This window comes from Xenopus tropicalis, chromosome 8 (assembly GCF_000004195.4).
Source record: "Xenopus tropicalis strain Nigerian chromosome 8, UCB_Xtro_10.0, whole genome shotgun sequence".
Lineage (NCBI taxonomy): Eukaryota > Metazoa > Chordata > Amphibia > Anura > Pipidae > Xenopus > Xenopus tropicalis.
Genome location: NC_030684.2, coordinates 91,939,017 through 91,953,002, shown reverse-complemented (window position 1 = coordinate 91,953,002; position 13,986 = coordinate 91,939,017).

The window sequence follows — 13,986 nt, the reverse complement described above, 5'->3', positions numbered from 1 at the left end:
TGAAATGACAAATAGTTAAATATAAACGTTTCAGATGAATTTTCATATTCTGCAGCAGAATTGCCAAATGAATCAACAGCTGCTTCAGTATGATCACATAATTTAATGAGTACAGGGACTCACATCAATCATGCAAGCGGATGCTAGACATACTAACTTCCTAAGCATAGCAATGTGTTTATCCTATAACATTTAGCTGTTACCTAGATGAAAACCCTTGTGTATGAAGTTTAATAAGCAGTTCTAGGATTTAAACATTTCATAACAGAACATTCTATATTCATCCAAAATCCTTAAGATATCCCCAGGACAGTTTCATAGCTTGGTTGAGGGATTTACCGATTCACTGCACTACTGCTTTTAAATAAATTTAGGGGAAACTATTGTTGATTTCTTTAAAAAAAAACAAAAAACTGAGGCTTTATTCTGTTTAACAAATATGTGTTATGGAGGGGTTTTTTTCAGACTCATTCACTGCTTAAAAATATGTTATATATAACAAATATTCTTGATCATTAGCCCTTTAAATTGGCAGCTCACCTTTTTTAAAAGTGCAGTTGGTTTTTATTATAAGTTTTGCCTTATTTTCATTCCAGCTTTCAAATATATAAATAAAACTATTGCTTTATGAGGCTAAAGTTTTATTGTTACTGTTACTTATGTTACTTATGTTCATATTCAAGCCCTTTCCTGTTTATATTGCAATTAGTGATGAGCGAATCTGTAGGGAAACAGCAAAAAATCCGCAAAGCGCATTTGTCGCGTGACTTTTTTGACGTCTGTGTCTAATTTTTGTTGCCCTTGTCTTTTTTTGGTGCGACCATGCAGACGCGACCACACCCACTCTGACGAGTCCATGCCCATTTTTGCCGCGCCTCAACTGTTTTTTTATGCACAGCGAAAACAATTCACCAACATTTTGTGTTTAATCAGTGAAAATGTATCCAAACCCCCCTACAATTCAGGGCATGGAGACAATGTTCCTCCCAGTCTCCCTCATAATGATGCTACAAAGTGTGATCTCAGGCTTAATTAAAGAAGGAGGAGTTAACTAAGTAACTGATTAAATAATGACATAAAAACCACAAACCTCTGTATTTAGGTTTATACTAAGGGGCCCATTTACTTACTCACGAACGGGCCGAATGCGTTCGATTGCGTTTTTTTCGTAATGATCGGTATTTTGCGATTTTTTCGGAAAATTATCGCAACTTTTTTGTTACCAATACGATTTTTGCGGAAAAACGCGAGTTTTTCGTAGCCATTCCGAAAGTTGCGATTTTTTTGTAGTGTTAAAACTTGCGCAAAACGTCGCGCCTTTTAAGTTTTAACGCTACGAAAAAATCGCAACTTTCGGAATGGCTACGAAAAACTCGCGTTTTTTCGCGCAAATCGTATTGGTAACGAAAAAGTTGCGATAATTTCCGAAAAAGTCGTAAAGGCGCCGAAAAAAATCGCAAAAAATACGAAAAAGCCGCAAAATGTTCGTTTTCCAATCAGAATTTTTCCAATTCGGTCGGAATTCGTGTCTTAGTAAATCAGCCCCTAAGTCTATGCATCCACCCACATGCCCACTATTATGTAGCCATACAGTACATTGTTTGCGTGCTTACTATAGTAATACCAAAAAAAGCACTCCCTTTTCCACGGGTATTCTTGATCCTACTCAGATGTTCTGTTCTTTTCTGTATTTGAAAATACCATCACACTATGATTTATACACATGTGGCAGTATCAAGTGAAATTATTTCATTAATTATAAAATTCAACAACAACGCAAAAACATTTAAAAAAAAGTTTGAATTTAAAAAGTAAATGCCAGTTTTCCTTAAAGGAACATCAAACAATGAAAGTGTATCAAAATAATTAATATATAATGTACTATTGCCCTACACTGGTAAATATGTGATTACTACAGAAACCCTACTATAGTTTATTTAAACAAAGCTGCTGTGTAGCCATTGGGGCAGCCATTTAAGCTGGGGAAAAAAGGCACAGGTTACATAGCAAATAACAGATACGCTGCACCAATTCCCACTGTATTCTATATAGTTTATCTGTTATGTAACCTGTGCCTTTCCTCCTTTTTTCCCAGCTTGAATGGCTGTACCCATAGCTACACAGCAGCTTTTTTATATAAACTACATTATCATCTCTGAAGCAAACACACAAGTTTTATCAGTGCAGGGCAACAGTACAGTATATTTGAATTACTTTAAAACATTTGTATTTTTTGGTGTTACTGCAATCTTTTACAACATTAGAATAACAATGTAGTTTATTATTACAGATAATATTAACTGGCAAAAATGAACAAACATGACCTTTGAAATTTTCCCTTCCCTTTTGATTTGAATTTGCACTCTATACTTTGACTATACATCAAAATGGGTGCAGTTGGGGTGAAAATAGGTGCAGTTGTGACAAAAAAACAAAACAAAAAAAGTGTGCCATGAAAAATTTGAGAAACAAACGCGTTTCGCAAATTTTCCTGTTGTTTCGGAAATTTTCCATCTAACCAAAATGAAACAGATTTGTTCATCACTAGCTGGGACTTTGTAGCTACCATAATGCTTGTAACCTTATGAAACACAACATGGAAATTTACGAGGACTTCTTCTTGCAGCTTCAAGCTAGAACTGAAATGACTTGCAGATTAGAGTAACTACGTTGAACAAAAAAATCCTTTATCTTCTATACTCAAGTTTTGTTTTAATTGTAATAAAGCTGTCAACACTTGATTCATTATATATTCTAATATGTTTAAAACCATGTCCTAACTTTTTTTTTGTTTTGTGTTAGATCTCAGAGTAAATTATTTTTATTTTTTGAACAAAGTATAATTCCTTGCTGTTCTAGCTCCTATGTGAATGATTGGGTTTATATCATGCTAATTTAATGAATGCTGTAGTTGCGATGTTCAGCATTAGCTATTTGTATTCCTGGGGCAATATATTTCAGATGAACCTGAAGTTCATTTATTTAAGTCTGTGGTAACAAAATGCCTTGGGTGAGGAAATGAGTGGTCCTGAAATTCTGTGTTTTAGAAACATGTCTAAGTTAAAATGAATCCAACAAAGTGGCAATCTGAAATAATGTTATTTTTCTTCAGGCTAGTTCAGAGCAAACATCCTGACCTGCATTATTAAAACGTGCATTAAAATAAAGTATTTTTATAAGCAGTGTACAGAAAGCAAAGATATGGGAGTATCACATATAAGAAACAAAAGCCGTAGAAACATTGGCCTAATTTTATTCCAGGAATTTCTTCCAAATCCTATCTCATTGACTTCTATAGCATCTCGGTAGAGCTTAGCTGACATGATTAAACTTATGATCATTTTGCATTTGAATTATTAAAAAGCTAAAAGGTTGCTTAATTTTGTGAACGCAAAACTTGAATGACCGAAAAGCATCATAAATAAAATAACATTTATTAAACTGCTGGGAAGGGCAACTAATGATCATTTAAAATAATGATGTAATGTGGAGATGGCAATAAGGTATGTTTCTTCAACCAATCATTAAACAGTTGGTTAAATTCATGTTCTGAACTAAAATGGACCAAAATACTCTTATGTGGCAACCCCCCCCCGCAAAAAAAAACACCATCAGCTGAGCCATCACACTTAGGTTGCTGTATTAATATGTGGACCTGTAGACAAGCTGTTCCTCTAAATGGGTATTCTTATGCTCATTCTTTGCCCCAGAGACCTTAAACCTGAAGTAAATATGTAATGGTAGGGTTGAGTCAATTTAAGTTGTAGCCACTGGGATGCAATTTCACCGAGAACCACAGTGCATGTGTACACAGCAGTCCACTTCATGTTGTTAAGTCCATGACATGAATGATTACTTGTGAGTGCTCAAGAGTAGATGACAACTGTTTCTAAAGTTCAAAATTACCCATTTATGTAGGCCCCTGATGCAGTGTACTCATTGCACAACTTGATAAAGATGGAAGACACATGGCTGCCTTTGCCACAATAGGAAATGTACTTTTCAGTTGCTTTATCTCATGAGATGCACAGCATGTTAACGCATTAATGAAGTAGATGCTGCTTTTGTTCGTGACTACAGCTTACAAATATAAAAATGTTTAAAAGCCAGTTTATAAACACACTTTATAAGATGTTTAAAAATAAAACAAGAAACAAACAATAAATAAATAAAGAAAGGTGCAGGATCTGAGTTGTGAGTCAATTGTTGGCAGTAAATAAAAATAAATGAATAAACAATTTTTTACATACTTGAGAATTCTAAACCTTATTTATAATGGACATTATGGGATCTCTTATCTGGAAACCTGTTCTACAGAAAATTTCAAAGTTCAGAAACCCATTCTCTCATAAACTTTATTTTAACACTTTAAGTGCCAAAGAATGTAGAATCTATGTTCTGTGGATAAAAGTACCAAAGTGCTACAGATTGTAGATTCTACATTCTGCAGCACTTCTGGGATCTGGGAGCAGAGGAGCGGCTTCCCACTTGTTCCCTATCACCTAGACAGTGAACAGAGGCATGGAATGAGTGGCCCCTGGGGCACAAGTGCCCAGGGGCCACATAGGAAATAGCAGGCATGTGAAACCTATGTGTCTGCAGTTTCCTGCTCTTCTTCCTTCCCCCAGCACCTCCCACTCACTGGATCAAGGCAAGAAGAGGCTACTGCTACAGCTCCCACACCTCCAGGACGATCTGCCTGCCAGTCAACCCCAGGTTATTGTCAAGACAACACACAAACACACACATGAATAAACACTTACACACACCCACACACATTTTTGGGGCTTTTACACATTCACACATACTTGAACACAGGCACACACTTATACAACACGCATTGTGCCAAGTGTACACACATATATACACACACAATTTTGTGGATTTTTTTTATTGCATCTTTTTTTTGCCTTAAAAAATATTTTATTGCCATTGTGATTAGCATATTTGCTAACCACACTGCACAATATTTTTGTATGTTATTTTGGTGCTTATATTACATTTTGGCAATATTGGTACATTTTTATTTATTTTATTGCATTTTCAGTTCTGCACAGGTGTTGTTCACTTGATTTTGTACATAAAACTAATTTGACCAAGACAAATTATTTCAACTGTGATTTTGACTGCAGATTACACTAGGCAAAGAAAAACATTGATATTTGTGGTTTTATTGGATTTTTATTGCATTCTGCATTATTCCTTGTTACTTGTTTTTGCCCACGGAAATTTTGTCTACTATATATCAATTTGGGTGCATCTACATGCCACATTGTTTGGTAAATCTATGCATATTAGCAATCAAACTGTTAAGTAGACCCCTGGAATTCATATTTAGGGTGTTTTATGCTAATATGTTAAGAAATGCCAATTTTCAGAAATTACATAAAAATCTTTACATTTGTCTAAGCTTTGTTGTCCGTTGTTTGGTGCTTTACCATAAGACATATTTACCCATTTTAGATTAGGCAGAATGTGTACTTTCTGAAAAGAAAAGACTTGTGCTTTATGTTTAATAGAAGAACTGTATGCCATGATATATGTATGCACTAACTTATTTTTGGGGTCTCTAAAGTCCAGATATTTTGGTAACCCTATATACAACAAGCATCAAACTGTGGACATCTAGCTTCATTTAGGGGTCTCAAAATGCCAGATACTTTGGTAATCCTATCAACAATGGGCAGTTCAACAATTAACTGTTCAGTTAACATTCATATTTAGGATGTTTTTTCTTGGTTCCTAATGCTATGAAGGATATGCTAACTTGCAAAATGAATGTTTGGTAGTTAAAAGCTTAAATAGTTGTCCATGTCTTTTCTTGGTATCTAATGCTATGTGGAAGATAAAGTTTTAGAAAGTCGAAGCTTTGTGGTTATTTTTAGGTATTGTATCCAAACTGACAATTTTGGGAAAGCATTGAGACCCAGTAAATTGGAATAGAGAGACATGAATACCCATTTTGAATTTGCTGAAGCTAGCTGCAAAAATTAACTGCAGCAAAAGTTTGCAGAGTGAGGCAAAATTGTGCCTTTTTTTAACCAGTGGGACAGGAAGACATCAGAGAGGTTCCTCAATGTGTGCTTATCTGCCTTTCTAGTGTATATAAGAAATCTCAGCAACCTCATAGGCTAATAAGGTCCAGTTACAGTTGAGTCCTCCCTATCTTTCCTTTCCCTCATTTACTGACCAAAGCATTATGGCTGAGTGCCAAGCTCTTGCTTGTGTAGCCTGTCCCTAACCCTTACTGCTTCTGTCTTGCCCCTGTAAATGCTTTCCTGTGAATCCTTGCCATAGCACCCCAACTTGCTCATACAACCCCTTCCAGTCCTAGTCTTGGTTCTATGCTTACTCAGTCCCACTCCAGTCCTGCTTAGTTATATTTCTGTGTGCTCAGACCTTTTACCCGCTTAGCCTTCTGCTGTTGGTTTCCCCTTTGGGCTCCTGCTTTTTTTTTTTTTTACAGAAAGACTTACACATTCCCCTTACACAGTTTTGATGCTAATAATGGAATATATTTAAAATTACAGGTATTAAAATAAATTAAGTATCTAGACTGTGAAACAGTCATACAATTTTGCTCCCGCTGTTTTGTGTCAGTCTTATTATACATTATTGTGGTTGGCTTCTGTCTCTACACTGTGGTATAAGTTCTCATTAAATGCCAGAGAAGCAACATATGCAGCACAGAGAAATATAATATTCATTGCATAAAATACTCACCTGAATTTTAATTACAACAGTGACCTATCTTTGTTTAAGCATGATTACAATGAAAAAGCACTTTTCTCTGTGCACACTATGTCTCACCTCATAACTTATTTAAGGACATACCAAGTGCTTTGCATATAAATGGTCTACAATTTTGAGAGAGAATGAAGTAAAATCCCAAAAGACCATGCACATGAAAATTCAAGCATGGAAACTAGCACATTCTAGAACCATAATACATTAATTTAATTTTACTCTACTTTTATCATTTTTGTTTTTCCCCTAATACTTTTCTGATATTTTTTTTTGGGGGGGGGGTTTATACTCCAATCCCCCTTATATTTTCAAAGCAACTATGTGGACCTTATCCTTTTCATCGATTAAACTCTCTCTTCTCTCTAGAACACAGGGTTGAACAGAGTTTATTTATTTATTTATTTTTTAATCTATGATCATTCTGTTTCTTATTCTACACCTGAAAAGACTTTAAACCATTTTTTTATTGCTGTATATTCCATCTTAGCGTGCATACTGTACAGGGAGTAAACCCCCAATAACCTAAATGTCCATAGATCAGCCAATAAATTCAGTGAATATAACAATGATATTGAGGGCTAAACTCCATGGTGGATTTTGATCAGATTTTATCTGATCTTGTCATGCAACAGCACACAACACTATGCAACAGCATGCAACAACACAAGATTTTGTAGTCATATGGTGTGTTTTGTTCCTGCCTTTACATCCGTCAGTCAATGTATTTCAGTGAGAAACTAGAAAGGAAAGTTTGAGAACAAACTTCATGATGGTTTAAAAACATTTGACATTACTGCATTAAATCTTTTTGGCTGTTGGTGGCTCCACCCACTTTAACTAACCTTGAATTGCAGTTCACCAGTGACCCTGCCATTAAGAGAGACAGCAGATGAAATTTAAACCAATTAAATTCAATTGGTGAAATCTGATTGGCTGTTGGTGGATCTGTCCGCTTTTTTTAACTTTTAACTGTAGTTCCCCAGTGGCTAACTGTGAAAAGTTTGGGGATGCTGACGTTAAGCATGTGAGAATGGCAGCACTTTAAATTTCCCATTAAAATCAATTAAATAAATCTGCTTGGCTGTTGATGGCTCAACCCCCTTTTTCCAAACATTGAATTATTGTCACCCAGTGACTAACTCTGCAAAGTTTGGGGACCCTGGCATAAATAATATGAGAATGGCAGAATTTAAAATTTAAACCCAAAAAATCAATATGTGAAATCTGATGGGCTGCTGGTGGCTCCACCACCCAATTTTTAAACTGCAGTCCCCAAGTGGCCAACTGTGAAGAGTTTGGGGACCCTGGCTGCAAGAATAGCAGCAGGTTTAATTTCCCCATTGAAAGTCAATAGGTAAAATCTGATTGGCTGTTGGTGGCTCTGCCTACTTTTTCTAACCCTGAACCACAGTTAACCTGTGACATACGAGAATGGCAACAGTTAAAATTTCCCCATTGAAATTAATGAAAGAAATATGATTAGTTTTTGGCAGCTCCACCAACTTTTTCTAATCTTGGATACACAGTGACTAACACATGCAAATACTGGGATCCTGGCATTAAACCAATAAGATTCAATAGGTGAAATCTAATTGGCTACTGGTGGCTCCACCCACTTTTCCAAACCTTCAACTGCAGTCTCCTAGGGACCAACTGTGAAGAGTTTGGAGACCCTGGTGTTAATACTGTGAGAATGGCAACAAAAAGACAGGGGTGGCGGGATGACTTAGAAAAGCACAAGCAACCTAGTCTGCTATAGGACAACAAAGTGGAGTTTGGGTGCATTACCCCTAAAATTGTAGGAAGTAGCATTTAGAAAATGGGGGGCACTAAGAATAAGAAAAAGATTAAGAAGAAAAAATAGCAGAAGAATAAGCTAAGTTGAAGAATATTATGTTGTCAGACACCATCAGATTTTATCTTGTCGAAAAAAGGCAAGAATGCAGCATTCCTTTCTGACAGATGTGTTGTGTTGCATGGCAAAATCTTTAATGCTGTTTACACATCAGATTTTTCTTTCAGTTATACTTTGACCCATGTGACTACTTCTGACTTGTGGGATGTGTTTAGTCGTTCCGACACCATCTGACAAAAACTCCCATGGAGATTAGGCCTTGGAGAATATGTGAAAACAAACATCAAATGTAAAAGTCAATTTGCAAAAGATAAACTGATGAAAAGCATTAACAGTAATGTGGTCGATATTCAGCAAGCCTCAGCCATACTGTATGCATATGCAGTGAGAGAAAAGAAGATACCAAACTAACCCATCAAAGGTTTGTCTTAATAAAGAATGTGAAAACAAGAGGTTAGAAGAAAATAGGAGGATTGATGGTTAAAAAGTTATTCTATGCATAGTGTAAAATTCTTTACAGACTGGTCCTTGTATACCAAAAAGCTCAAGACTATAGTGATCAGCGAATCTGTCCCGTTTCGCTTCACCAAAAAATTCGCAAAATGACAGGAACATTCAGTACACTTTCTCAGCACCAGCTTGCACCTTACTCCACTCCAAGTCTTTTGGGTAGCAGAAAGTAGGCAGTCCTTACTACCAAGAAATCTTGAATTAAAAGGGAAACTATTTTCCCAACAAAAACAGACTGTGTCACTAGTTACTGACCATTCTCAGAGTAGAGCAAGACTTTTACTCAGACTGCTTTTTTAAAGTTTTAGGCAGACCCTTATTTTTACAGCCCTCTGTGCTGCTTCTTAGAGGACTCTTGGAGGTATATACCGTTCTTGTACGATTTTTCCAGTAATCATGTTTTACTAAGTATAAACAGTAGTAAGTTCTCAACAAGGATTTAAGATGCATCCATTGTAATAAATGGGGCATTAGTAACACTGTTCAATAATAAAATTAAAAAACATGGCAATAGCTGTGTCCCAGGCATGAGCCCTCACGTATGTTGGAGGCCAAGTTGTTGTGCAACTGTAGTTCTTGAAATTAAACAGGAACTTATTTTTTGAACAAATCCACAAAGGAGCATTAACAGCAACAGTGCAGGTCTCTTGCATATCACAGGTCAGGCTTATACTCACAGTATTTGGTCACAATGACTCTATCCCTGCAGGGCAACAATGGATTACTCGCAGCTTTCAGGTTATTCTTCTCCTCAGTGGAACCTGGGCAATGCACTATCTAGCCCTAGGTCTGTACACTGGTATCCCTGGTCTGGGCAACAATAAACCTGGAATAATAATCCCTGTATGATCCTTGTTAGAGCCAGAGCTACTCATTAGCTAACCCTAACTATCTGTCACACTTTGGGGCCTATTTATTATGCATGGGCGTCCGCAGAAAATTTTCCAAGGGGGGGCAAGTAAGCTAGCATCATCCTGCAACAGATAAATATATATATATATATATTTTTTTGTAGGATGATACTAGGGGAGGCTAAATATGGCCCATACACAGACTGACCTACGGCTAATGTGACACTTAGTGGATTCACTGCTGACGTAAAAAGTTAACCTCCCAACTACCTCTTGCCGTTCCCACTGACTCCCAGGGATACTGTACAAAAGTGCGGGTGGGGGTGCTTTTTTTTTTTACCCTAAAATGTTTAGTATTAGTAGTAAAAGTATTCATACGCGCACTTCTGTTAGGGGATCTGCAAACATTTGTGTTTGGGATCAGTTAGCTTAAAGGGGTAGTTCGCATTCGAATTCACTTTTATTTTTAATGGTTTTTCAGTTATTTAGCTTTTTGTTCAGCAGCTCTCCATTTGGTATTTCAGCAGCTATCTGGTTGCTAGGGTCTTATTTACCCTAGCAACCAGGTAGTGATTTAAACAAGAGATGGGAATATGAATAGTTAAGGGGCCTACTTGGAAAAATAAGTAATACAAAATTATAATAATAATAAAATTGTAGCCTCGCAGAGCAATATTTTTTGGCCCCCATTTGAAATCTGTATAGAGGCAGAAGAGAAAGGCAAATTATTCAAAAAAATTAATTAGGAAGACCAATTGCAAAGTTGCTAGGAATAGGCCATTTTATAACATACTAAAGGTTAACTTAAAAGTGAACCACCCCTTTAGATGTGTTTATGTTAGTTTTATAGCAAGAAAGGCAGTGGGTACTGACTCCCCATTATATACAGTGAGATGCAGTCTGTATTTACAAACCCAGCACATTATATACAGTGAGGAGCAGTGGGTACTGATGGCAGATATTCAGGCCCTGGCACTATAACACTGGCACTGATACACAACATTGGCCCCACTGTAACTTACTATAAATGAACAAAACAATGACAAAAAAAAAAAAAAAAAATAGTAAGTGCAAAAAACAACAACACATATATAAACACACAATGAGCTTTTTCAGAGGGAAAGAGTTAACTTACCCTCCATGTGTTAGGGTAGGGGATAGATTATAAATTAAACAATTTAATGTCAGCTAGTGATTCTTTAGAACTGTATAGTACCTGTGGGATGAAAACTGCAGCAAAAGTTGAGAGTTGGTTCTCAGGTAAAGTTACAGCTGCAAATTCATCTTTTCAGTCTTTATTTCTGTTTCCAGTTTGCAAAATCTCCCGATCCCTGTGTGCATCTGTGCTCTGATTGGTCAATTTTACTGTCTGTCAAGGAAGCTGTGCTCTGATTGGTGAATCCACAAGAAGAAAGATCCAATCGGAGCACAGCAAAAACGGGCTTGAGGGGAAAGTGCAGAAACGGAGTAAGGTTTTTGTTTTTTTTGCTACTTTTCCAGGGGGGGTCAAGTGCCCCCTCTTGCCCCCTTCTGTGGACGCCCATGTTATTATGCTGTGTAAAAGAACAGCAACAAAATTCGGCACACATCTGCAGGCTTTGCTATGTAAAAAACAGCATAAAACCAGTGTAATTGTTTAACATGTTTTTTCCGGACGTTGTAAAATCTGGCATTCGGATAGCTAACTTCTCCATTCAATTTACACAGCTTTTTACACAGTTTTTTTGACAAATATCATTTTAAACAGCTTAATAAATAGGCCCCTTAGTGTGACCTATAACAGAACTTTGCTGACCGGTCTAGACCTATCTTGCACCCAAGTTCCACTCTCTATATACCTGCCTCAGGTGGAGATCAACCTAAATGGACCCCTTCCACATGGCTGCTTAGCCTTTTTTATTATTTATATCAGAGTGCCACTATGGCAATATTGTAGACCTGCAAAGGTTATGCTATAACCCATGAAAAGGGACTTACTTCCCATAATATTGAGGATCCCCTATAGATGTCTAAATAACTAGGGGACTGCCAGTGAAAAAAGGTCACAATTTCTTAATCCTCAAACCCAAAGATACTTTACATTAGCAAAATTGGGCTTTGGCCCAGACTAGCATAAACTAGTTTATCAAAAGGTTATATTTTACTCCAGACACTGAACTAATTAGGAGAAATAATGCAAAGAATTATCCTCTGTGGTGACTTCTTCTGGGTTTAAACCTGTTGATCCATTACAGCCTTTTGCCTTTAGGCTGATGCCACACGTGGCGTTTTTACGCTGCGTTTTTTCTCAGCCTAAAAACGCCGCACAAGCCACACATGGCGTTTTTCAGCCTAGTACTGGTGACGTAAGCAAATCCCGTTGCCATGGTGCTAATAGTGTGAAATAGCAAAAAACGCAGCGTATTTCCGCTAGGTCTGGCAGCTGCCTTTGCGTATACATAGGAATAGCTTGCTTTGCAAGTACTGGCGTATTTCAGCCTACGCTTGAAAAATCCATGCTAAGGCGTTTTCTAGCGTATTTACGCTTTGTGTGGTTTGCCTCGAGTCTTTTCAAGTTATTGATATGGATGATGATTTCAGGCGTTTTTCAGCCGCCGAAAATACGCAGCGTAAAAACGCTACGTGTGGCATCAGCCTTACAGATACTCTACACAGACAGGCTAGAGGTATAGGCCATCCCTCCCAATATTTTTAAAATGGAAAGAGGGACAAAAAGAAAAGAACATTTTGACCATGCCCATTTTTGCAACCACACCCCCTAAATACCACTCCCATTTGACTAAATTTGGCAAGTTATTTAAAGTTTAAACACATTTCTTGGGTCTTGTTTTATGTGACTCGGTTCCCCCAAGAGACCTGTTTACTTATAAGTTACAATTGTATCTCAGTGCAGGTGAGGCTTTTTAACTTTCTAGGCTCTCTGCCAAAAGCCCACTTATTTCATTAAATGTAATAAACAATGTTTCTAAGTGCAGGTGATACTCGTTAAGTTTTCTGGGCTGTCTGTCAGAAGCTACTTTTTAATTAAATATGAGAAACAATGTTTATAAGTGCAGCTGAAGCTTGTTAACTTTCTGAGCTCTCTGCCAAAAGCTACTTTTTAATTAAATTTGTATCTTTTTTTTATCATTCAGTAATTAAATTTGTATCTTTTTTTTATCATTCAGTGCAGCAGTTTAAAAGGAAATGAGGGACTTTTCAGTAAGAATCTAGGACTGCGGGTTGAGTTGTCAAAAGAGGGACTGTCCCTCAAAAATCGGGACAGTTGGGAGCTATGGTATAGGCTTTCCCTGTACTGAGGTTTTCCTATTTCAGTCTGTGCCCCTGGCTCTGCTAATTGCTCCTGGCTGCTCTGCATTAATGATAGGTTCATCCTTAGAGACCTCCCAGCAGAGATTACTTTATATACACCCTGTTTTGGCATTATCCCTTGCCAGTTCTTACATGCTAGTCACTGTGCCAGGTAGGCACTTCTGAGCCTGATTTCCTTCAGTGCCTCCAGCCTTGAATCTTGCTTGGACTTTTAACTTTGTTTACCCCTCCTGTTCTGGATCTTGCCCTTTTTATGCTGTGCCAGTAAGCCTGTTTATTTGTCTGTTAACCCTATCTGTACCAGTGCCTACATTCTGCCTTGTTTTGTTAACCCCGCCTATGCTTAAATAAAGTGTTCTTGTGCCAAGCATTTGTCATGCCTGTTTCCTAATCTCTCCTTTGTCTTTATTACAAACACTAGACCTGTGGCCCCTGAGACTGCAGGCATGCAGTTTGTACATTTTCACAGATACATCTAGGAATTCTTAAATTTAAGACATTTTGAAGTTCATTATATTATTATCTATTAACCATATGTAAACTGGAGACATCCAGAAAGTAGATAAAGCAGCAGAAAATGTCTTCCTACACTAACTCCTCAATACACAAACTGGTAAATAGCACCCTTCTTTGGATTATTTATTCTTTCTCTGTATCAGTAATTTCAGTTCTGTATGCTGTAAACAAAAGCTATGCTGCATATTCTAGATG